At 40.2% G+C, this 25,067-nt stretch overlaps 1 protein-coding gene and 1 long non-coding RNA gene across 11 annotated transcripts in view; one reads left to right on the plus strand and one right to left on the minus strand.

Annotated features, from left to right (window-relative positions):
- The window catches only part of EPS8 (EGFR pathway substrate 8, signaling adaptor), a 129,619-nt gene that overhangs the window by 24,608 nt on the left and 79,944 nt on the right, over positions 1–25,067 (plus strand). For 9 of the 10 annotated variants that reach the window (XM_023925535.2, XM_023925572.2, XM_086886002.1 and 6 more), the window contains one exon: positions 8,320–8,449. The gene's annotated coding sequence lies outside the window, so the exon portion shown is untranslated. Of the gene's footprint in view, positions 1–8,319; positions 8,450–10,527; positions 10,691–25,067 lie in introns of those variants that run through there. The other variant, XM_086886006.1, reaches the window with a different exon arrangement.
- LOC111928236 (uncharacterized) lies at positions 12,278–14,748 on the minus strand. The gene is made up of 3 exons (XR_002863978.2): positions 14,580–14,748; positions 14,201–14,288; positions 12,278–13,544 (listed from the first exon to the last, which is right to left on the minus strand). It is a non-coding gene; the product is annotated as an uncharacterized LOC111928236 (long non-coding RNA).

A 25,067-nucleotide genomic window follows, 5' to 3' on the forward strand; every position in this document is an offset into this window, starting at 1 on the left:
GTAGTTGACCTTTGCAGGGATCCTGATGAGTACTTAGCCATCTTTGGTACCTTTCATCACCTACAGGAAACTGAGAAGGGACCTTGTCCTACAACAAAAGAGCTGTCTTGTTTGTTACCCTCTTGTAGGATCTGAGGAGAATATCTAGGCCAAGGTCTCCAGAAATCCCTGCCTTTCAGACTCTCCTGAGCTCTGTCCTGGCCAGAGTCCTGCTCCAGACTGGTTTGCCCATTTTTTAAAACCCAACCAACCAAAAAACCCCAACCCTCCCCCTCAAAAACCCACATTTAAACAGTAAACAGCATTTTTATAATTCTTATCACTGCCACTTTATTAACACTTTTAATGGTAATTTATTTATTTGAATTTATTCCCATTGCAATAGGAATTAGAAGTTATGCTCTATTGGGAGCATTGCACATTCTTTAGAAGGAACAGAGCAGCTCTAAGAAAATTGCCACTTTGTCCTTGTTGTAAACTATTAGGTTCTTGATTCTTTTCAAAATAATATGTCACTTTTGTTTTTAGACCTGATATTTAGCCTGAAAACAGGTTTGTTCTCTCTTTTCTTTTTTTCCCACATGGATTGCTAGACTACTAAAGGCAATTACAAACTTTGCTTTTCATAGTTGCATTGATTTATTTTTTTTTCTTTTCAGGCAGATTTAACTTGGCATGTGCTTTAATGTGCCTCACTGCATTATAATAAACCATTAATTTGTGAAGTTGAGGTCAATAATGAGGGGTTCAAGGGCTGTGGTCAGTACCAATGACGGAGCAGGAGAAAAAAAGGTCCAAGTTGCAGAATTTTGTAATGAATTGCTTTGAGCAGGGTTTTTACTTTGGTGGGCAATATCAGAAAAGACTGGGAAGCATCACCAAGAGCGCAGTGCTTTGATCCCAGATGAGCTGATCAGTGATTCTAACTGGGGAAGAATGTAAAGGCACGGCTCTTGGCCGCAGCGGAGCTCCGGGCTGGCTCTGCGGTGCCACTGCGGCACGGGCAGGCGCCAGGAGTGGGGAACTGCAGGGGAAAGGAGATCCCACTGCAGAACCTTCAGAGCACCGAATCCTGCCGGGCTCTGCCAGATCAGGCGTCGTGGGTGATGGCAAAAGGAAGGAGGAGACTCACTCGGCTGTACTTCCCAGGAACAGGTTTATTCGGGAGAGGGGATGAGCACAAGGGTCTGGGCTGGGAGAATTCAGGACTGAAGAGAGCCCCAAGCACCTCTGTGCACTGGGTTTTATCTCAGGGGCGGGCACAGTCCAGAGGCCAATGGGAGCTCACAGAGGGAGGGGTAAGGGGAGGAGGTTACAATGTCAGGGACCAATGGGGATACAAAGAAGGCGGGAACATAAAAAACAACCAATAACGTGTTGAGGAAGGGATGATATACATGGAAGGAGAGGTGGGGTTTATGATGATGGATGGGGAGATGGGGCAGGGTAAAGGTGATTGATGGGGAACATTCAGGAAAACTGGGAGGGGTTTACATGACAGACAAATGGAACCAACCAAAACAGTAAATGGGGGAGAACCAGGAATGTATCAAACAGACAAAATAATAATTTTAACAGAACTAAATAAACACACTACAACACTGGGAAGCATCACCAAGAGTGCAGTGCTTTGATCCCAGATGAGCTAATCAGTGATTCTAACTGGGGATAAATGTAAAGGGAAAGGTAAAAAATGGCATTTAAGGAAATGAAGAGACTGAAAATCCTGGCATCCAGATGTCTCAATGCTGTGACTCTTGTGATTCCCAGGTAAAGGACAGCATGAACTGCTGAAGGCTATCTGGTTTTATAGTTGTCTATAAACAATGTTGTTTGATGTACGTGAGGACAGGAAAAAAATTAATAGGTTGGGAAAAGTTTTAGGTGTTTGAGAGGCCGAGTCCATGGTGCGCTCTGTCTTCTCTTGGGATAAAAATTTAATGAATCCATGTTTCGATGCAGCTTCAAAGTAACTTCTGATTACATCATGATGGGGAAAGTCTCCTCCTCAGCTACAAAGAGAAAATTATTGGCACTGAAATTAATTTATTACTACAGACTATGCTTAAAACAGCTTTTATGACCGCAGTGGCTGTAATGTGGTAATAATAGTGGTGGATATGTCTATAGATGTATTGATGTGAAAACCCCTCTGCTTTCCTTTGAGGAAGGGATTTCAAAGGGCTGCCTGAATTTGTCCTTTCCTAAATAAATTGAAAATATTCAAGATCTTCCTGATGATACAGTTCTCCAGTGCTAGGAAGGGCCAGGTTCCTAATAAATGCACAGTATTACATTTATACCAGTCTGAACCAAATTTTCTATCATTCACCTTTTGGTCCTGAGTTTTCTTAACTTAAGGAGTTCTTAGCTTAGTTCTTCTTAACTAAGACTGTTCCTTTGTGCTGCTTCCCCATCCTTTTAAAGGCATTCCTGTTTTCTGGCTTCCTTCTTCCACATCTTGAGAAGTCTCACACAACAAATGAGCTATAATAAATCTACACAATACAACATTAGCATATTTTTTTTTTAAACAAGCTTCTTTATTTGTTAAATTTTCACATGAACACTGGGCACTTTTTATGGTGAGCTTTGCCCTTCTGACACAGTGAGAGAGCCTGACTTTTCAGGCTACAGCAGGACAGTTGACTGGATTCTTTCAGCTCTCATTTTACAAGAGGGCCAGCAAAGGAAGGACTTGATAGCAGGCAGCTGTGAAATGAAATTACTTTGCTACTGAGCACAGTGGACATTTTGGTAATCTCTAGGCTGAGATATGCCAAGGAGGGATGTTGTTTTACTCTAATCTGTCCATGTTCTCTGTTTTGCTGTTTCTGTTGAATTTCACATGGTTTTTGCTGTTTAGGGGGCTTTTTTTCTCCCCTTTGTTGAACAGGAAAATTGAAGAAAAAAGGTCAGCTAGAAATAGCACAGTTCCTCTCCACAGCCTGGTTTGTACTGCTCTGAGCACCAACAACCTCCCTTTCTAAGTCAGTGGTAGGATGGAAAAAACCCTGAAATAAATGTGTAGTGTCTTTGGGTGGTGCAGAGGGAATTCAAAGGGTGAGCAGGGATGTGATGTGTGTTTTTGCCACAAGGCAGTTATCTGGAAATTGGTATTTAGAGTGTTCCTCAAGTCCCACCAAAAGTGCAAAGCCTGAGAATCGAGGGCTGAGCATTTCTGCTCACATTTCAGAGTGACTAGTAAGAAACCGAGCCCTTCTTGCACTCTCCTTCTGTCCAAAATACAAATTATTTTTTCTTACTGCTTTTTCTGAAGTCACACATGATTCTTCCCACACATCTTAGATCAGTCTTTGTCAAAAGTATTGGGAATTTTTAAGAGCAGTCCCAACCTTATCATGTCCCTTTTGTGGGAGTGGGTGGTGAATTTAATCACACCAGTACTACCCTGTGTCTGTTTCCCATTGCTCTCTATGCTCATCCTTTCAATTTGCAGTGGTATTTAAAGACAATAATCTAATCTTCCTAAATAATATCCTGTGCTCAGGGTATTTTTTGTTTGCTTACCCCATATCTAAAGAGACAGGTTTGTCTTTTGTAGTGCTAACAAGAAATCCCAGATCTCTTGAAATGTGAGACCGATTCTGTATTGACTTCAGGAAAGGAGAAACTTAACATTTGGAGGTTTTTTTATTAATAATCTTTCTTTGCTTCAATTGAAAAAATAATAATTGTAGGGTTTCTACCAAGATACGCCTCTAGCAGGTAGAATAAGGGTTTACACATGAATATATTTGACAGTGTAATTTTAATGCACTGAGGTTCAGAATTGGATCCAAGCTGAATATATGAAAAGAATTTTTATGATACCTGAGACTAATATAATTTGTCTCCTATTTCAAAATAAAAATAGTACTGATTGATTTTCAGTTCATTAAACTTGATCCTTTAAGAGTTTGAAAACCAAACATTGTGGCAGGAGGAATCTAAAAGTAAAAACAGGTTTTATTTTCTACCCTGTAAGAAGCTGAACAAAATGCAGAAGTAAACAAGGAAACAGCTTGTGATGATAACCTCTGAAATCTAGTATCTGGCTGTGAATAAACCAAATCTGACAGTGAAGATGGACAACTTTTAGACATCAAACTGGATTTACAAAGCTTTGCCTCATTATAAATAACATGAAATACATTTTGCAGTTCTATTGTCTTCCCCTCAGATTTGTCTCTCTTTATATCCATCCCACTCTTGGGGGGTGTTTTATTCATCTCTTTAGGATAACTATTCTGTAGTGGAATTCTAGTGCAGCATTTTGAGATTATATTGTTGAATATAATCTTTTAAGTGTCTGACTTGTACATGAGTGGTGTGGTGGCTTCCTTTCCTTTTGGCCCTCTGACAAAATGATGCAGCATCTTAGCCCATCAGAGAGGAGAGATGGACATTTGTGTGGCAAATGTGACAAATCTGTCTGTGGTACATTTTGGAAAAATTGTATTCTAGAGGTGCTGGGAGCAGTCTTGCATTGTGTCTCTGGTGAAATGAGCATTTTTCTTAGTCAAGAAACCTTCACAGATGTACATGTAAACAGACCTGCTGCAGGGTTGAATGTTGGTGTGTTTGTTTTGGGGTTCCCGGTATCTCCCTGTAGGGTAGAGGGTGTGTATTATGTCTTTTAATTTTAAATTCATTAGTACTTCTAAAACAGGGATTACAAATGCATCACACTAAAGGATATGTTGTCTCTCTTGACCTTACCAGTAATGCTTTTATCTTTGCCTTGCAAAGAGGCTTTTCCCTGTGCACTTACCCATCAGCTCCTGAAAGGCCAAAAGAGGTAAAAGCTGAACTTGGAGAAGGTTTTTTTGTTGGTTTTTCTTTAGTTTTGTTTTTTTTTTTCTTTCTCTTTTTTTTTTCTAGATGATATAAATGACTGATTTAGGAACAAAAGATGATGTTAAGTAAACTGGTGTGTGATGATTTCAAGTTCTTTTTCCTGTGTGCTGCATTGCCATCTCAACACACTGCCTCTCTCTTTTCCACATCCTGAAACCCTGCTGGTGTGCATCAAGAGACTCGCATTAAAAGCAGAACAAAACAAAAAAGGAAGGGAGTTAATTACAGCTGCTTGTAATGCTGAGCAAGAAATGTTTTTAAAAAATAGTCAAAAAGCCCCTTCCCTGCTATTATTACTAATTTCACAGAGAAGCAATGGTTCTAGATTTGCTCAGTGACCACTTCCACTCACTTTGCATTGTGACTGTGCTGTTCCAAGACAAGGTTATGCCAAACTAATTGATTCTTCCCCCCCACTTCTTATTAAATAAGTTTGGCTGGGCCACATTGACTTGGATTAAATACAAGCAAAAAGAAAACTCAGATTGGTTCAGGAAGTTTGTTTTGTGGTTCTTTGGAAAAGAACATTCTGTCCACTCTTTGCAAAACCAATACAAACAGTCTCTTGGCACAGACACTGCTCTTTGTAGATACCTTACTTTAAATTATCTCTCTGTTATTTTGCCAGATTAAGTATCACAGTCCATATTTCCTGGAAAAATCCTGCCTTGTTTAATTGTGCTTTCGCTTTGTAAGTCACATCTGGAGTGGTAGTTGGTAGTTTAACATGATTAAATCTTTTAAACACTATTTGAGATGTGCTGATGAAAGATACTGAATAATGGAAATGGTGACTATAAATTTTAGGACAGCAAGTGTGGTTTATGTAATAGCACTTATTTAGAAATGGCTATATCTCACTGTAGAAATAATCATGTAAATATGATAAGGAAAAAAGATCTGTAGAGGCACAAAGTAAAACTGCAAGAGGTTTTGATTTATTTTGTAATTGAGGAATTGTGTGTGAGCTTGGTGGAGAAATGTCCTTTTCCCTTTTAACTTTTTAAAGGATATCATTAAGCTGCTCTGTGCTACTAAAGGAATATGGGATAATGCATTTCATGTGCCTGTAGCAGGCATTTCTCACATGTGAGAATCTGGCAGGAGCTGCCGGAATTGGGAATGACAGCAGAGCAGGAAATGTGCACTCTGCAACCTTAATCAAACAGGGAGCAATCTCTGGTGCCCTCTTTTGATAATTTATTCGGTGGAACCAGTTAGGAGAGGATCTTAAATGATGTTAATGAGTTACTGGACTGATTCTTCAAGTGTCTGTAACTTCTCCTGCCTTGGGCTCTTACTAGAAGGGAAAAACAAAGATATCTTCTAGCTTTTAGGAGTAAATAATATTGTAGTAAATAATGTAGTAAATGTAAAAAATGTAGTATATATTCCCAGAGAGTGATAAAAGCAAATCAAATCTGTCCTGTAACAGCTTTGAATTGAGCTGAAGGTTTGCACACACAGTTGGATCTAAGTTTTGGGAGCTGTGTTTTTTAACATAACACAATTTTAACAAAACACAATGAAGAAGCCCAGCCTTTTGAACTCTCTGTTTCCATACATTTAAATCCAAAGACTCAAGTATTTTGAATGTCATGTCCATCTTATCTTTCCAGCAAAGCCTTTTCCTATAATTAAAAGGGCATCAATTTTTCTAATTGTTGCCAAATCCAACCCAAGCCTCCCACACAATCATTTCACCCTTCCCTCCCCCTCCCATCATTGTCTGATATTTTGTTTGCACAGTCATTATTCATTAACTGTGTTCATGTCCAGGGCAGCAAACGAGGGAATCACATTAGCAAGGAGGAGCTCAGAAACTCACCAGTGAAATCTGTTTTTCCCTTTTCTGTTTTACATTGGCTTTCAGATGAGAATCCCAAAACCTGTAACAAATTTCAGAGATAAGGAGCCTGGAAACAATGAGTGTGCTACTGTTTGCCACTTCCTTTTTTTTAGCAGAATTCTTTAGTCTTCCATTCTACTCAGAAGAATTAATTTCTACGTAAGAAGCTACTGAGATAAGTTACTATAAGAAAAGAGGTGTAGTCTGTCTCTTTTGTTTTTAATTTTCCTTGCAGAATCACACATAATCATTAGTTAGAGTTGGAAGGGACCTCTGGAGATCATCTCATCCAAGGTAGGGTCACCTAGAGCAGGTTACACAAGAGAAGGGAAGGGAGATTCCACATCCTCCCTGGGCAGCTCTGCCATCCTCTGTGTAAAGCTTTCCTTTATGTTAAGGTGGAATTTGCTGTGTTTTGGTTTATGGCCACTGCTCCTTGTCCTGGCACTGAAAAGAGCCTGGCACTGTCCTCTTGGCACCCCTTTGAGATATTTATATGGATTAATGAGATCCTTTCTGAGTCTTCTCCTGTCTGGATTGCCCAGGCTCAGCTCCTGCAGTCTCTTCTTGAAAGAGGCACTCCAGACCTCTCATCATTATGTCCCACTGCTGGACCCTCTCCAGTAGCTCCTCATCCTTCTTGGACCATATCCATGTTCTGAAGGGAATGAAATGGGCATGGAAGGGTGGAGAGTCCTGCCTGAGGTCACTGAGCTCACCTGTGTTGTGCCCAAGTGTTGCCCTTCCTTCTGTGAGGGTTTCCTGGTCAGAAAAAAAAACATGTTTATCTCCCCTTCAAATGTTGAAATGTTACATTTTCAACAGAAATAGGTGATTAACAGATAAACCACCAGTAGAATCTGCTCATATTGGTAAGCAGATTGGTAAGGTTCAGTACAAAAACTAGTTCAGTGTGCTACTTCATTTTTACATTCATGTGCAACCACTGGGTCAATTCAGATTGACTGAATTGTCCTACCAGTGAGTTGACTTGGTACTGCTTCTTCCTGGTTCTGTTGCTATATCAAATTGATCTGTGTGTTTTAATTAATTTTAATTGGATTTATTGTAAATGGCCTTGTAAGAGAAAGGAAATGGAACCTCACATGGAAGTCACAGAATTGGGATAATGCCAAAATGAAGGTTTAAAGAGAGTAATTAATAAGAAAGTTCTGCTGTAAATTGGTCAGATTTGCTAAAATTTGAAGAGCTGTTCAGTGCCTGGAATAGCAGCTATGAAGGAAGCTGGAAATTACTTGTATTACAAGTCAAGTTAGAACAAAGTGTTGGATACAAATAAAGAAATGAAGTAGAAAAAGACTAATTCTTGAATGTCAGATGCAAAACTGAAAACAAAACTTGAAGGGTTTGAGGGTGGAGGCTGTTCAGTTCTCTTGACCATGAGGTTCCTGTTGGCTGTACAGAGGAGTTCTTGCTGGTATTACTGAAATTTAGGAAATTCACTCTGACAGTAGAGGATGAATTGCATTTCTCCCTGTCATGCACTGAGGGAAATCACATTTTAAGAAGTCATGGAATAGCAAGTTGAACTCATTGTATAATGTGCAGTGCAATTGCAAAGCTGAACCTATTTCTTTTCTGGTTTTCAGTGATTTGTCCTGTTGGGCAGCTGCCTTCTGAGTGCCTCTGGGGAGATGCCAGCCAGCTGAATTAAGCAATAGCAGGGACAGCACCTACCCAGGCTGAAGTTTTAAGCCCAGGCACGTGGCATTTGCACAGGTGAGTTGTACCTAAGCTCAGCTTCTCTCTCTCCTCCCTGTCTCTTTGACAACTGGTATCTATTGCAAACTCTGTTTCTGGATGCACAGACTGGCCTGCCTTGTTTGTTTTTCCCAGAGCATGACTGATGGGCTTAGAGAAAATGAGATCCAGGTTACCAGCTAATCTTAGGGAATCCTTACTATTTGTTTGTATATTTATGGATTTTTTTCCCCACTCCCTCCACTGAATGAGTAACCAAACTCATTTTGGTGGGACCAAACTTCAATTCTGTAGCATTTGTGTGTTATAGGAGATGATACCACTGTGCTTTTTTAACCAGAGGAGATTTTATACCCTCTTCCTCAGCCTGGGAATCCTGTGGGGTTCTGATAACAGCAGTAGTGACTGGCTGCTGTCAGCACAAGGGTGATAAGAAATGTGTGTGTGTGTGTGCTGGTTCTCTCCCTTTCCAGCTGAATGGAAAATGAAACTACCCAAAGCCTTTTATGTAAGTGCATGGATTTGTTTTTTTTTTTTTTCCCCTGTTTAAATCTCTTTGTGGTTGTGTGCAGACAAACTTCATCCCCAGCTTCCTTTTGCAGATGCTGTGTAAAGAAAAGAGTGAGCTTGTTCTGACCTCTGAGGCTTGATCCTATTTCCAGCTCAATACTAGCCATAACCTCTCTACAAAAGGCAATAGCTAACAATTAATTTTTTTAGAGTCAGTTTTTCCAATCTGTGATTTTCCTTGATAAAACAATGGCAATCTGCTCCTTCCAGAAGCTGAAATGCTGTGATTCTTTGACAGCAAATGTGTGGAGGGCTGCCTTACACCTTGTTACACCCTGCTTTATTTAAGACTCTGTCATGCTGGGCTGGCTGCTGGCAGTGTGGCACCAAGGAATTATTGATGAGATGCAGCCTGGTCTGTAAAACACACGTTTGCTATTAAAAACAACATATGTGCCCTTAGCTGTAGCTAATCATTTAAAAATCTCTGTGGAATTTGGGGGAGATAGCCCCTCTGCACATGGATGGAATCCCATTAAAGCATCCGCATGACACGACTGGGCACCAGGTGCTGAATTGTCCCATGAATATCAGAGCAGGGGCTTTAGGCAGAACTTCTGAAGGTTTCATCTGGAGCAGGTAGAAGGTAAAGATGGGTGCAGGAAGGGTAATATGCATCCAGGGCACTTGAATTTCAGGTTCTTGCCATATTGTTAAGAAGGTATTTGCACAAAGACCTGAAGGTCAGTGCTGTCCTGAGCTGTACATGCTACCTTGATTAGCAGCAGTGTTGGAAAATTACCCTGGCCTGAAAAATTATGAGGGTAATTCTGCCTTATGCTGGAGGAGGCAAAGGCAAAGCAAGGAATACAAGCACATTATTTCAAGGTCCAGTAGCCTCTTAAGCCAGACTAAAATAAGCAGTCTTTAATTAATGGAAAGTGTAGGAAAACAAATTCGGTGCTGTTGTCACATAACCACTGCAAGCTGGAACGTACCTGTCCTTAAGTTCCTTCCCTTTTTATTGCAGCTGCTCTTCCCTCTTCAGTTCAAGCACAAACAGCTGCTATCTTGGGAACCACTGAAGGTAGATGCAGTTCCTTTCTGCTGCTGGAGAACGCTGAAACCCAGCACTTAAATAATACAGCAACTTCAGTGCTAACAGCATCAACTTTGGAGGAGAAAGGTTTTCAAATTGAAATTGATTTTCAGGGTCTGTAGAAATAAAAAAAGCAAGGTAGTTATTGAAGCAGTGTTTTTTTGGTTAAAATCAAACTTGCACTTGGGTTGGTGCACTTTTTTTTCCCTCTTGTAAATATTTTCAGTTATTAAAAGTTAAGAGACCACAGATTTTTTTCTAGAAGCCAAATAGTTTCAGTGGAAGCATATCCTGGCCAGGGGGACACCAATTTAGGACAGATATCTGTGGGTTGTGTCTGAGGTCTCAGTCTGACTCATGAGATGGAATTCCTGCGTGGGGGGAGAAGGCAAAAACCTTTGCTCCCTCTCAGCATGGGTGGGAACACCAGCTCCGTGTGGAGAGGTTCCTTTTGAAACTGCAGATCCATCAGGAAGGTGGGTTGAAAATTCACTGCACAAATAAAGACTGAGTCAAGCCAGTGCCTGCCTACCACGTCAGGGGGTGATGGTGCTGTGACACAAATCACTGCTCTGGGTACATCCAGGTTCATGGGTTTGCCTGTGGCTGCGCTTCAGAAATGCCTGTGAACTCAAATCAGAGTCGGTGAGGTGGGTTTTTTTTGGGGTTCTTCATTTATTTATTTCTACAGAAATATTTCTGAGAGTGCTACAGAGCATAGAGCTTCAAGTGCAGGGTGTCTGGGGAGTGTCCTGCCCTTGGGGTTGAGTGGTGTTCTGCACTTTGCATGAAGTTCTGCTCGGTTGCTGTTTGCTGCCTGCAAGTGCAGTGCAGGCTTTTGAAACTGTGGCTTGAACCTTCATCTGGAAGCTGAATTTTGTTGCATTTAAAAAAAAAAAAAATTGCTTTTTTAAAAAATTAATTTGTAGTTCTTCTTAATTATAGTGTCAGAGTAATATTATCATAGAATCATAAAATGTTTTACATTGGGGGAATCTTTAAAGACCATCTAGTACAGTGCCCCTGCAATGGGAAGGGACATGTTGAACTAGACCATGTTTCTCAGAGCTCCATCCAACCTGGCCATGATTGTTTCCAGGGATGGGGCATCCACCACCCCTCTGGGTAATCTCTTTTACCATCTTTGTTGTAAAAAACTTCCTTATATCCATACTAATTCAACTTGACTTTAAAACCATTCTCTCTTGTTCCTATTGCTTTGGGCCCTGATAAAAAGCGTGTTCTTACTTTTCCTATCAGCTCCCTTGAAGTGCCAAATCACTGAAGTGCTTGGCTAATAGAAATATTGCAGAATCAGGTAAATGAACCTCCTGCCTCAGGTGGTTGGATGCTGGAACACACTGACAAAAATTGTAAACCATCATGAGCTTGCCAAAGATTAATGGTTAGCTACCAATGACTGTTCTGAAACTCAAGAAAAATGATAGCTTAAGCCATTGGTACAAATCAAACCACCCTTTTGTTAACATAAATTTTGCTTAGATCCAAAAACACTGAAGCTGGATGTGTATTTCTGATGATTTTACTACAGCAACATTTAACTTCTATTTCTTGGCAGGAGTAAATGAGATTTTGTTATCTGCTCCAGTCACCTGTGGCTTTGATGTAAAAAATAAAATTCCTCAGAACCACTGGGTTTGGGGTGGGTTTTTTTGGTTTTTTTAAAATCCTTTAATTCAAAACAAATAGTTACTCTGTCTTTTAAAATCCTGAGACCAAGCTGCTCAGGTGGGGGGATGTGCTTTAGGACAGGTAGAGAAATCTGGGCATTTTCAGTGCTGTCATTGCATGTGGTGTTGGCTGCTGGTGCCCACGTGCCTGGCTCTGCAGGCAAAAGCTCGGTGTCACAAATGAGAGCCGTGCTGCCCACTGAGTGTTGACAGCTTGTCATTACAGACAGCGTTTTTTTTTTCCCTCCTGGTAGTTGGAAAGGTTTAGAAATGGAGAAATTTTTCATAATCTCTTTCCTCGAGCGACTCGGGAAACGTAGGGGTTTGTTTAAAATCTTTCCAGATTTAGGGGAATAAATGAAACTGCTTTTCATTTGTGCTGAGTTTATTATTTTATTGTCTCGGTTGGATTCTCGTAGCGTATCCAAAATCATTAATCTCCCATGGAGTGAGAGAGGATGTGAAGAAGTGGTGAAGGGAGAGGAAGGACAGAATGGAAGCTAAACAGACTGGGCTTTTCTTGGTGTGAAAAACGAGGTTCACATATTTTTTATAGAATTTAAAAGTTTAATAGAAAGACAATTAGGTGATAAAGTTACAGATACGGCTGGGTGTCTCTGCATTCAGCCAAGAGTGCGCACCTTGCTAACAAAGGATTGTCCCTTAAAAACAGAATATTACTACATATCCATAAATTCTTATACATAATTCAAACATTCCTCTTAAGTTTTGGATGTTTCTGTGTTTAGTTTTTAACTTGCCCCCTTCCCAATAGATCAATCTTCTTGGATCCACGGAGTTTCACATTCCCTGATAACAGAAATGCAATAAATTCCTCCCCCAGAGCTCTGGTCACTGCTGTCCTCATCTGGATAAGATAATTTAAGAATGGATAGTCTCTAACTATCTTTTTCAATTTTGGGGTTATACAAACAAAAGTAGCTTTTGCTTTAATACTGTGCCATAGCTCAAGATATATGTATATTATACCACTATTTCTAAGTTTCATCAATAACAGAAATAGAAGGAACTGTATTAATACTACCAAGTTCTCTAACCTTATACATATAACATTCATTTTAATATTTGTGAAAAGCCAGTAATTTATTATGTATCTATAACATTTGGTTGAGGTGTTTATTTCACAGCAGCTGTTCCTGGTACCTCGGGCAGCACGTGGAGGAAGTGGGGTGACAGTGAAATGGATTTTGGCACCTGCTCACCGTGTGGCAAGAAGGAATTGTGCCTCTTCTCTCTCCTTTTAGCTGGGGCTACAGAAGAATTTTTATTGTTTAATGGATCCCTGTGGCCTCTCTGGGCACGCTGGGATGCTGAGAGTGGAATTGTGAGACCCAGTGACATAAAAACAAACCCAAGCAATTAAGTCCCCTGTAGGGCACAAGCAGAGAGCACCTTTGCCCTCTGTCATCAGAGGGACAGGGCTGGGTGAAGCCAGTGGGTTTGACTTGGCTCCCACCTTTGTTTGGAGGTTGCTGTGGTGATGAATAACCTTTGCAGAAGGTGGGTGAGCCCGTGTGTGCTCCTGCCTTGGCTCTGGCAGATAAAACCGAGCCCGCAGCGTCTCCCCGCGCGTCGGAGCGCGCACCCTGGCAGCGCGTGGGGCTCCCAAAAGAGGCTCAAGCTGCTGTCTCAGAGCTGGGTTTTAGAGATGCACTCATCACTTGCTTTCCTAGCAGGCAGCAGGAGCCTGGGTGATGGCAAGCAGTGGCTTTGTTCCACTGTGTGGAAGGGCAGAGGGTGTGCATTATTTGTGCAAGCTTCTGACACCTGAGCTCTGTCTCCTTGCCTGGCCCTGAGGAAGGTAGAGCAAGAAGGAAAGAGAGAAATATTATTGTTCAAAAAACCTGTCTTTTTTTTTTTATTTTTCCTTTTTTTTCCCCATTTTGTTGCAAAATTACATTTTTCTATAGCGAAGAAACTTTTGTTTCTTTTTACTCCCCATTTATCGATAAGTGTTACAACAAATTATTTATAAATTCTCTGTGGCTCAGAATGAAAGTGTGTTTTTCATAGTAAGACAGAAAAATCTGATGCAACAACCTCATAGCAGTTGAAATTTGGAATTCTACATAAGCATTACATGCTTTCCTCATGAATCCACACAAGTATGATACAGGTGTCTGAAGTTGCTATAAATATCACTTCTAGATAAGAATTACCTTCAAAAATATCTTGGAAACTTGTTTTCCCCCCTCCTAGAAATCCCTAGCAGGAATTGGCAAGAATGAATTGCCACTGGGGCAGCTCATGGAGAATTTTCCTCCCTGCACATCACCTTTCTTCCCAACATCTGTGCACAACTCATAGGAAGTGCTCTGTGAAAAACTGAGCCACCCACAGATGATCCAGTGGCCATGACAAACACTGTGATGTTTAAAATGTCTATTTTTGCCACATAATTCCTGAAATTTATAAAAAAAAAAAAAAATAAGAAAGAATGTGAATTACTCAGCTCTGTGTCAGCTCTCCATCTCTTCACAGACTTTCAAAATGGGTGGTTTCATTTGTCAGGGCCTTCTTCTTGGCTGCAGCTGTGCTGAAGGACCAAAGAGAAAGATGAAAACTTTTTAAAAGCAGCGAGGCTTCTCACAGTATTTAAGATGAAAGTGGCAAAGGCAGGTCCATGGCCCTCCCCTGCATGGCTGGTGGATCTTGTTCTGAGTTAGAGCACTTGGGGAAATAACCTCCTCTCCTTTCAGCAGCTGTTTGAGGCTTGTCATCTTGAAGTTTTCCCCAGCCCAATTTAAACATGCTGTCTGCTCCTTTTAGTGACTGACTTAGTTAAAATCACCTTCAGTAAGGAGTATTTAATTACACCTTCTAATACCTTATTCAGGCTGCCCTCCTGGATTTTTGAGAATCTGGAGAATGCTGCTAATAGAGCAGAGCCAGCATTTACAGGAATAAATTAATGGCAGTCCCATAGCTGTGCTTTTTGCATCTGACACATTCTCCAAGGCTAGCACAGTACCTCCCATACTCCTTCAAATTCATTTGTTCCATTTCAGCTCAGCCTTTTGAAATATTTTGTGATGAATGGGTGTGCTGTACAAGCTGGTGATCAGGAGCAGCTGTTCATAGTCATGAATTAAATTGAATCCATCTGTCTGTGGGCTCTTTAAAGTGTGAGTTTCACATTGTCAGGAGACCTGATTACACCAGAGCAGGATCTGGGTGCTGTTTGCCAAAAAGAAAAGGAGAAATCTAAAGGAAGAGTGTTTGGAAGGGCTCTGGGATACCCCTGTGGCCTCATCTGTGCTGTGATTTAGCCTGCTGAGATGAGAGCAGCGTGGTCACAAGCAGCCCTTCTGCACTGCCCTGCAGAGTGGTTCAGATGTAGACTGAAATTAGGAGCTGACTGGCAGTAAGCTTTGTAGAACTCATGTGTGGTGGTTGCTGCTTGGTTTTTAATCCTGACCCTTTCACCTCATCACAAGTTCTTTAAATTTTTTGGTTGTAGAGTTTTTCAGAGGACGAACTGAAGAGGAGTAGTAGTGTTTTATTTAAACCAGCAAAAGGAGACAACACTCCTTTTTAGTTAGTTATTTTGTTTGTTTTTCCCCCCTAGTATGCATGCATCATTTTTTTTTTTATATTCCTTTACAAGTAGAGATGAGCAAAATGTATTTCCTGAAGCTGTTTTGCAAACTGCACTGAAGGCAACATTTCAGCCCAACAAATGGTTGTTTCCTGATTGCAATAATTGTTCTCATAATTTTAAGTGAAAGCTTCAGTCCGTAATAGTCTCTGTAAATGACACACTGGGTATGGAAGCCAGCTGATTCATGGCCTGAAATATGTTGATCTTATCCAGGGGTAACTTCTCTTGGTTTCCTTCTCCCAGCTTGCTCCTCACCAAGGTTTTTTATGGTGAGGACTGTGTTCGTGCTGGGTTGTGTGTACAGCTCTAGGGAAAGGCATTCCTTGTTATCAGGATCTTACTCACCCAAGTACTTCATCTTCATGATATCATTACACTTTAAGATTTTCTTGGAGGAGCAGAGCTTCTTTAGCCACTCTAAAACGTAAATTTAAGTTGCAGGAGGGCCATAATTGATTTCCAGGCTCTGTCATGGTCTCCAGAGCTGCAGAGCCCCCCCTTTGCTGGTGATCAGATCTCCTCTCACCTGCACTGCTGCTGCACTCCTGGTGCAGGGCTGAGCCAGCAATTTTTAATTAACACTAAATTCGGTGCTGGCAGAAGCACTGAGAGGGTAATAAAAAAAAAAACACCAAACAAAAGAAAAACCCAAAACAACCCCCACCAAAACAGAACACCCACACTGGCTTTGTGAGCTTGTATTTTGTGCCTGTTATCCTATGGCAAGAGAAGAGCTCTTGGCTTTTCTTTCACACAGAGGAAGCAGCACTGAAACCTGTTCTTTCTGTGTACCTGGTAAATACAGATGATTTTTTTTTTTTTTTAGTGTAAACTCATTAACATGTTCCACGTGGAGAGGTGAGAATTGCACTTTGAATGAAGAGATTGATTGATGTTGGCTTGTATTAAGAAAATATGGCTAAGAGAAGGAGTCAATACATGCTCTTTTAATTTTATTTTTCTTTTTCCTGTTGAATACCTTGTTTTTCTTGTATGTGTTTAATGAGGGGACTTAGTGGGGGAATGCTATTGCTGAATAGCCAATATGTTATCTTCCTTTAAAGTACTTAAGAGTGTTAAAATACAGTTGTTAAGATCTGGCACTCATTTGGGTGCCCACTTGGGATTATAAAGGTGCAGCATTTGTAAATGAGCTGCAGGTGCAGAGTAAGCATTCAGTCCTTCACTATTTAACCCAAAAAGCAGCAAATCTGTGCACCAGTGAAATGTGTGGAACCACAGTGTCCTCCAAAGCCATGGAATAACCTGTCGTTCCTCTCTGGGAACGCTCAGACCTCTGGAAAAGGCTTGGCTCTCATCCCTCTCTGGGCTCTTCCAGTGCTCTGCCACCCTCACAAGTCAAAAAGATTCTCATATTCAAGTGGAATGTTCCAGTGGGCATGCCAAGCCCACTGCTGCAGCACTGATATGTCAGAGAATTATGAATTAAATTCTTGATTCCTTCTCTAGACTGCACTGATCATTAAGGGTGAAATTACATGGTTTTAAATCCAAGTTCTTTTCCTTTGGCTCTCACAAACCTGTTTTGAAAAATGAGGAGTTTTGGCACCGTTGTGTGCTGTAAGCAGAAAAGCTAATTATTTTGGGCAAAGAGGAGGCTGCTGGGCTAATTTCTTGGTAGGCTTAATTGCTGATAATCAGGGATCTGATTCAGCTTAGACAGTACTGACATGCTGCTGTGAATTTGTGTTGGGGTGCTGTTCTCCCCAAAGAGTTTCAGGAAACCAGGAGCTTTGGCACTTGCCTGTCTGGAGGAAGGTGCAGGTGGTTGAAGCCAATAGTTCCTATAATAGAGGTGAAGTGCAGGAAGAAATGAAGCAAAGAAGGAAATGCACATTCCTTCTGTGAAGAGGAAGAGTAAATTTCAGGATGCTGGCAAGGCATTCGTACACCTGTACAGTTTAATAACACTGAACTGCAAGTACCAGTTCAAGGTTTCAAAGAGGAATGATATTTTAACATTATTGTTATTATTGCTATTATTATTCCTATTATTATTCCTATTATCATTCCTCCTTACTTTAAAAGAGCTAGTTGTTTTAAAAGGGAAGGTATTACTTTGGTTTTCATGCTGATCCCCCTTCAGCATGAGGAACAGACTTTATCTGTCTAAAATTCTTAGCAAAGCTCATCTGCTTTATGTTGTGGTTGACCATGCAGCACTGGCTGTTAGCAAATGCAAAATAATTAAGCAAATGGATCAAACATGAGTCATTATGGTTATGCATTGCAAAGATGGACTCATTTTTTCCCTTATTTCCATAATTTTTCTCATTCAAATAAAACTGTGGCTTCTTCTTCTCGTGTAAATGAATTATTCTTATAGTTCTTGCAAATCTTTTCTGGATACTTCAGGGGAAAAAAAAATAGAATATTCCTTCTACAGATTCATGTTTCTCATGCTTCTTACTCTTGTTTGGAGGAGTGAACTCAGACCAGAACTCTTTCTATGTCTTTATTATCATTACTTAAAAAAAACCCAACAAAAACCAACAAAACAAAGAAAAACAAAACCCCACCAAAAGAAAACAACAAAAAAAACAAACCTCAAAATCTTTCTACCATCTGACTATTTCAAAAAAGCAGTGTCTCACTTAAATATTTAGAGTTAAGTGTGCTTTTAAAATTCATTATCAATATGAAAAATCCAATTAAGCCACAGCCTGCTTTCCCCTACTGTTTCCCCAATCATTTCCTGCTTTCTGTGCTTCCTGGTGCTCCCTGGGAATGTGTGAGTGGGAATTGCTTTCCCTGCTCTCTTTTGCACTGGGCTTATGTCCATTCCTTCTTGTTAAACAAACCCTTGCTGTTGAAACAGCCAAACCTTTCAGGTGCTATCTATAATTTACTTTAGAGATTAGGTGATTGTAATTGGGAGGAGTTCCTGAAACCTATTGCTATTCTGATATTTCAGCTTTGGCTTGAGCAGCTCTGCTTTTCCTCAAAGCTACACAGGTGAGCTCAAATCACATTTTTAACCTTTAGTTTCCTGCCTTGGTACCCAAGACCTCCTAAAGCAAAGCTTTGGGGAGGTTGTGTCCTGTCTGCTGTTGTGTTACACCCAAAATACACCCAACCTGTCACCTGGAGTTCTGAGTTATTCAATGCTCAGCTATCAGGTGCTACATCTGCTGAAAGAACAGAGCTTGATGTTATAGGTCCTGTAGATTATATCTCCTGTATTTTTAATTTTTTTTTTTATTAAAATATATTAATTGATGTTATAGGTCCTGTAGATTATATCTCCTGTATTTTTAATTTTTTTTTAATTAAAATATATTAATTGATGTTATAGGTCCTGTAGATTATATCTCCTGTATTTTTAAAAATTATTTTTAATAAGACATATTAATTTATATGTCCTGTATATTATATCTCCTGTATTTTTAATTTTTTTTAATAAGACATATTAATTGATGTTATAGGTCCTGTAGATTATATCTCCTGTATTTTTAATTTTTTTTAATAAGACATATTAATTGATGTTATATGTCCTGTAGATTATATCTCCTGTATTTTTAAAAATTATTTTTAATACAATATATTTATGACATATCTCCTGTAGATCTCTGCAGATTTCCATTCCTTTTGCCAAGTTTTGTGGGGATTGAATAGGTGCAGTTGAAATGTTCTGGGGTTCTTTCTTGCAGATGGGACGTGGTAGTGATTTTAAGTGCTTGGTTTTCTTTGCAGTGTTTCAAAATACATTCAGTGAGGTTTGAATTGGAAAGAGTAACCCTGCAAGCAGCATTTGTGTCGCTAGAAATTCTCACTGTTTCTGTGCTGCCTGGTAAATTTAGATTTTTATGTTTTTTTCCTTTCAAGTTACATACTTTTAAAAATTATAATAAATGGACAAGTATACCTTTGAAAAGTCCTTATCTCCTGTGGAATGACAGCACAATAAAATTGACCTTGGTCCTGAGGGCTTTGAAAAGACTGCAGTAAAAGTGTAGATGTTTACCTTGCAAAACTGCCTTCTCTGCTTTGAAATATTTAGTGATTTAGTGCTTTGTTGATAGTGAATTCATGATGCCTTCAGTTAAACCACTCTGAGTAGCCTTTCTTTCATTCTTTTCCCTTTTACAATGATATCCACCCCTGTAAAATGCTAATGAAATTGGATGAGTGTTACCCAGAAACAAGGTAACCATTGACTTCATAAAGGAAAGAAATCTTGTTTAACGCCCTTGGAAAACTCAACAGGGAACGTCAGACAATGCTTTACTCACAAAGAGGATGACATCTCTTTGCTGATATGCAAAGTCATTTGTCATTTAGGGAAAAGGTAAAGCAGCATCTCCAGTGTCAGTAATGCCTGGCTGTGTCTTAAAGCTGGTTTTTTTTTGGAGGTGGAGGTTTGAAAGAATGTGTTTTTAAATATGAAAAAAAAAGTGCTGTTTGCTCTTTGAGGATTTTAATTATTTTAATTGGCATTTGTCAAAGTAGGTACTGAAGTTAGTGCAGGGTAGACCTTCTGGGATGGTAAAAATATGATTATCACAACAGTCCTGGGCTTCATTAGAAGTTATTTTACTGATACTGAACTACAAAGTTCATACACTTCTGTTTGAATTTGTTAATAGAGTCCAGGTTGACTTTATCTGGGAGAACACAAATCTTAATCCCAAGGATTTCCTTCCTGGGTGTTAGGATTTTGCACCAGAAGTTGTGAAGGGTGTTGATTCTACCTGCCCTCAGCATTTGGTTAAGGCTTAGGGGTAGTGTAGACTTGGCAAGCAGATGATGCATTAGAACAACTAAATTTTCTATTAAAGTAAAAAAATACTTGGTTTAAATGCAACCCAGTTTGTTGTTTTGTTTTGGGGTTTTTTTGGTTTTTTTTTTTTTGCTGGTGGATATATAATTTGTAATCAAGCTGAAATTGTTTTCAAATGGTGAAGAAACACTTGTTTTGAGTGCTGTTCTAAAATAAAACGATGTTCCCATGCTAATTTCACTCTGGATTGTCCTGACCATTACAAGAGGATATGATGAGGGCAGACAAGCTTGTTCCTAGTTTTAAGGGTTGGGAAAAACAGTTATTGCAGTGTGACTAAGCAAGAACCCACGGTGAATCTGGTTAAGGAAGAGAATGAGACGTGTCTCTCTTGGGAGATTATTCTGTTTATGGAAGACAATCTCTTTTAGGGGTGATGAGTGCAAGTGCATCTGGGATATCTCCAAGGTGACTGGTTTAAAAGTCCTGAAGTGCTGCCTGTATTTTTGTTTGAGCTGTACCCACGGCATGTGAGATGCGTTCTGTTCCAGCTCGGAGCAAATCCAGTACCAGTGGCACTTCCACAGGAACACGCAGGGCCTTTGCTGTGAGGGCATTTCTTCAGTCTGACAGACAATTCCATCTTTTCCTGTTGCTATAGCACAGTCCCTGGCTTGTGCTGCAGCCTTTAAGCAGGATTTATCAGGCAGTAGATCCTGAGGACAGCCGTGGGGTCGGGAGCAGGGAAGAGGAGCTCTGTGGAGGTGACGTGGAGCAGTGGCCCAGCAGGGATTGGGAAGGAGGGAGGGAGGATGCTGTGCCCTTTGGAAAGGAGCACACCATGACTCTGGATGAGGGTCAGGCTCTGTTCCAGCTGCAGTGGCTCCTGAGCACAGCTCTCCTTTCCAGCCTCTCCAGCCGTGGGTTCCTGCGCTCCCAGCAGGATGCACAGCCTCCACAGGGAGCTGGGAGGGAAAGAGGGAGGGAGGAATTCTCTGGCATGAAAAGAAAGGATACAAGCTGGATCCAGCAGCTTGAAACTGGATCAAACTGGCTCTAAATTGCCCAAAACTTTTATATTTATATATATTTAATTAAATTTATAACATGGCCTAAAGTGTTCAAACTGGGTCCGGCCAGTTCTGACTGGTTCAAACCAGTTCCATCCAGTTCAAAACAGTTCTGACCGGTTCCAACCTGTTCCAACTGCTTCAGTCCAGAACAGTTCAGACTACTTCCAACTGGTCCAGACCTGTTCCAGCTGGTTCAAACAGCTTCCAGCCATTTCTGACTGGTTCAAACCATTTCTGGCCAGTTTAAACTGGATCCAACTGCTTCAAACCTGTTTTGAGCAGTTCAACCTAGTTCTGACCAGTTTAAACTGGTTCTTACTGCTTCTGGGTGGTTCTGCCACATTTTGACTGGTTCAAACCACTTCAAAATGTTTTAGATTTGTTCCAACCCATTCAAACTGGTTCAAGCTGGCTCTGGCGGGTTCCAAACCAGTTCTTGCCAGTTCAGACTGTATCCAGTGAGTACAAACTGGTTCAGACTGATTCATTCCATTATTCTGTATGTTCCATTTCCTACCTGGAGTGAATTGTTGGCCGCTTGGTCACAGTCAGGATGAAAGGAACAACCTCAGCTCTCCCCTCAGAACATTTGTAGCTGCCATGTTACTCACAGTCATGGCTGTGCTCTAATTATTCCAGTATGAACATATTGCCATGCCATTTACTAATCAAGGTCTAATAAAACAAAGATCAGAAAATTAAATTATTGTAGAAGATCCCATTCCAATTTTTTACATCTTTGATGTGGATACTTTTCATAAATAGAGCAAATGCTTCTAATTGTATTTTCTCAAGCAGTTCTGAAGAGGTCTGTCTCCTATTGGATCCTAAATTCCTAAAAATGACCTGCTTAAATTTTATTCAGGATCTCTGACTGTTATGAGAACTTTTTTACATATTAGAACCATATTTTACATGTGTAGTTATTATTAAATCTTTTCAAACTGCATTAATTCTCATTAAGAACCTTATGTTTCTACCTTAATCTTTACCTTTTTTTTTTCTCTTCCAACTAGAAATGGTTGGATTAAAGTGCTCATCCATCCTTTACTGAGCAATATGAATGGCCAGAGTCCAAGGTAACTTAAGACACATTGTTCATCCTGTATCTTGTTGTATTCCACCGACACAAACTCTTTCCAGAACATATGGAACACTTTGACCTCGTGAATAGCAGAGACAAGGTTATGGCTGGTTCCCCTATCTGTAACCAAGCTATCTCTGGCTCAGTCACTTTCATCACCAAAAAGCTGAAAGCTTTGGCTGGTTTGGATTTTTAAAGTTCTTTTACTGAGCAGAACTGTGAGGATTGTCTCGTGCTGTGTATTCTTTTCTGCTTGCAGTGGAGGAAACATGGGGGTTAATTTGATAAAGCCACCTAGCATTGTTTCTTTCCTCACACAACTACATTGCCTGTGAGGGCAGCAAAAAAAGGGTGCCACAGGTTGGGAGAAAGCCATCCTGGAGTTTGGGCAAGAAGGGTTTGGGTTCAGTGGCTGTTTGGGCAGTCCAGAGATGATGGCTCTGCGAGTCCCTTTGTGCTCTGTGGTTGCTGTCCCAGGGCAGTGACTCACGGCTGGACACACCTGGATTGTCACCTGTCAGCTTTGGGAGTGAAGAGAGGTGAGTGCTGGATCCCAGTGCCAGGATGTTTGATGGGACAAGGGGGCTGCAGGGAGGTGGGACAGAGGGATGCTCCTGAGTACCCACTCCCCTTTTCCTAGGAGAGAAGGTGGCAGAAAGGGTAGGAAATTCCCACCAGCTGGAATCAGCCCGCTGGAAATTAGTAGAGACACACTGAATTCCAGTATTAATCCATTGCTTTGACTTTAGCACTTTTAATTGCACTGTTTGGTTTTTCTTTTTTTTGGAAATACTTTTTTTTTCCCCAGGCCCTTTGACCAGCTTGGCTTCTCTTCTTTTGCTAGAATCATCCCTTAGATGTCAGTGTCCTGTTCTTTGTGTTTCACCTTCAGAATTAATCATCTAATTGTGGAGAGGGCTTACCCCTGTAGCCTGTGTTTGACCAAATTGCTAAGAAATAACTGTGAATACTAATGATGCTAAATATGGACCACTTGAAATCCCAGTGCTTGCAGAAACAACTGCAAGTGTTTTCCCCTCCCATGTTTAGGCAGCCCCAGGAATGAGCAGTGTGATTCAACATAAGTGGCTTTTTGCTCAAACTCCTTATACCCAAAACCTGGTTCAAACCACACTTTTAATGCCTCCTCCCTTTTATTTCACTGTCTACTTTTCCTGGTCTGTGTTGTTTTTTAATATTGATGTCACGTTTAAAAAAAATATTGCTGTAGAATGATTTCTTCAGGAGACCCATGGCTGGACAATATTATTGAAGTATTAATTCTGAATTAAAAATTATACTGAAGTTTGGGGGTTTCATAGAAGAGGTGAAGTTGATAGCAGCAGGATATGTTTTAAAATTACAAATTTTGCTTTCCATTTAAGGTTACAATAAGTTATAGTGAGATTTAACCTGAAGTTTTTCTCAGAATTTGTAAGTTGGCCTGAATGTCCTCCCAGTTTTTGGAGAAAAAACTGTTCTTAGTCCCCTTACCCTGATATTGTTACTTTTGATTTATTTTGCACAGTTCAGTATGTTTAATATCGATACTTTAATACTTTATTTTACATCATTTGTGCTAAATAGAGTGTAAACATTTTCTCATCACCTAAACTGTGAAATTGCAAGCATTGGGTGTGCATGAGAGGACTTTCAGAGTTTTTCTATGTATTTTTAAAACACCCTGAATTTGTGCTGAGCCACATTAAAGGAATCCCTGGTGCAGCTTCCCTTGGTCTGAGTGCCTTTTAGTATGATTTCAGCTACAGTGGTGCACAGGCTCCAGCAGCCTGGTGAGCAGTGATGATTCCACTGATGGCTGGCCTACTTTTGGATTTATTCTATCCCTCAATTGCCTTCTCTCCAGCCTCCCTCTCCTCCTGTCCTGAAAAAGACACTGTCAACCCCTCTGTATTTTAAAAAAAAATATTGTATGTATTTCTTTAGTGTAAAGGAATAATACTACTTAGAGTTCATCAGATTTTTTACAGTGTTTGTAATTATTCTTTTTTAAAAGAGAACTTTCATTCATTTTCATTTGTGTTTATTTACTGTGCTCTGCTAAAGCTCTTGCTGAGCTTCCAAAGACAAGTTCTAAACATGAGCTAAGTGGATGCTTTCAAGTAGCTGAATAATAATTGAGGACCTCAACATGTGGGAAAACTGGACTCTTTTCTCTCTTTTTTTTTTTTTTTTTTTTTCTTTTTTCCCCCCCTCCTTCTCTCTGAAATTTAATTTTTTCCCCTTCTTGTTACCAGCCTTTGTGTGCTGGGCTTTACACTGATATTTGGCACTTGCATCAAACCCATCCAGTCTGAATTCCTTTCAATATGTGATTAAAGAGAGCAAAACAGAAAAGGCTCGATTTAAAAATGTCATCTCTTTGGGTTTTATTTTTCTTTCTCAGTCCCAAGGGATGCAAAGCCATGAAATGAATCTCTGCATCTTCCCCAGGAGCCAGCACTCCCAGCTGGGGCCAGGCTGGACTCTTTCCTTCAGTATCCACAAACCCACCCTTGTTGTCCTTCAATTTTTGAGTTTTACTCATAATTTGAGGTGATTGATGTGAGTGGAAACCACGTGAATGAAAGTGCAGGAATAAAGTCATGAAGAAGAGCACTGACCTCTGTAGGAGTAGAATTGGGTAGACAGTTTATGAATAAATTTTTGACTTTTTTTTATTATTTATATAAAAATGTAGTGGTTTTCCAGGCACCCCTTATCTTCTCAGGAAAAGTCAGGTATGCAAATTTAAGTTGTGGTGAAAGAGGCATGCAGAAACAAAACTGAAAGCACATTTTCTCCTCCCATCCCTT

Source organism: Cyanistes caeruleus, chromosome 4 (assembly GCF_971803275.1).
Source record: "Cyanistes caeruleus chromosome 4, bCyaCae1.hap1.1, whole genome shotgun sequence".
Lineage (NCBI taxonomy): Eukaryota > Metazoa > Chordata > Aves > Passeriformes > Paridae > Cyanistes > Cyanistes caeruleus.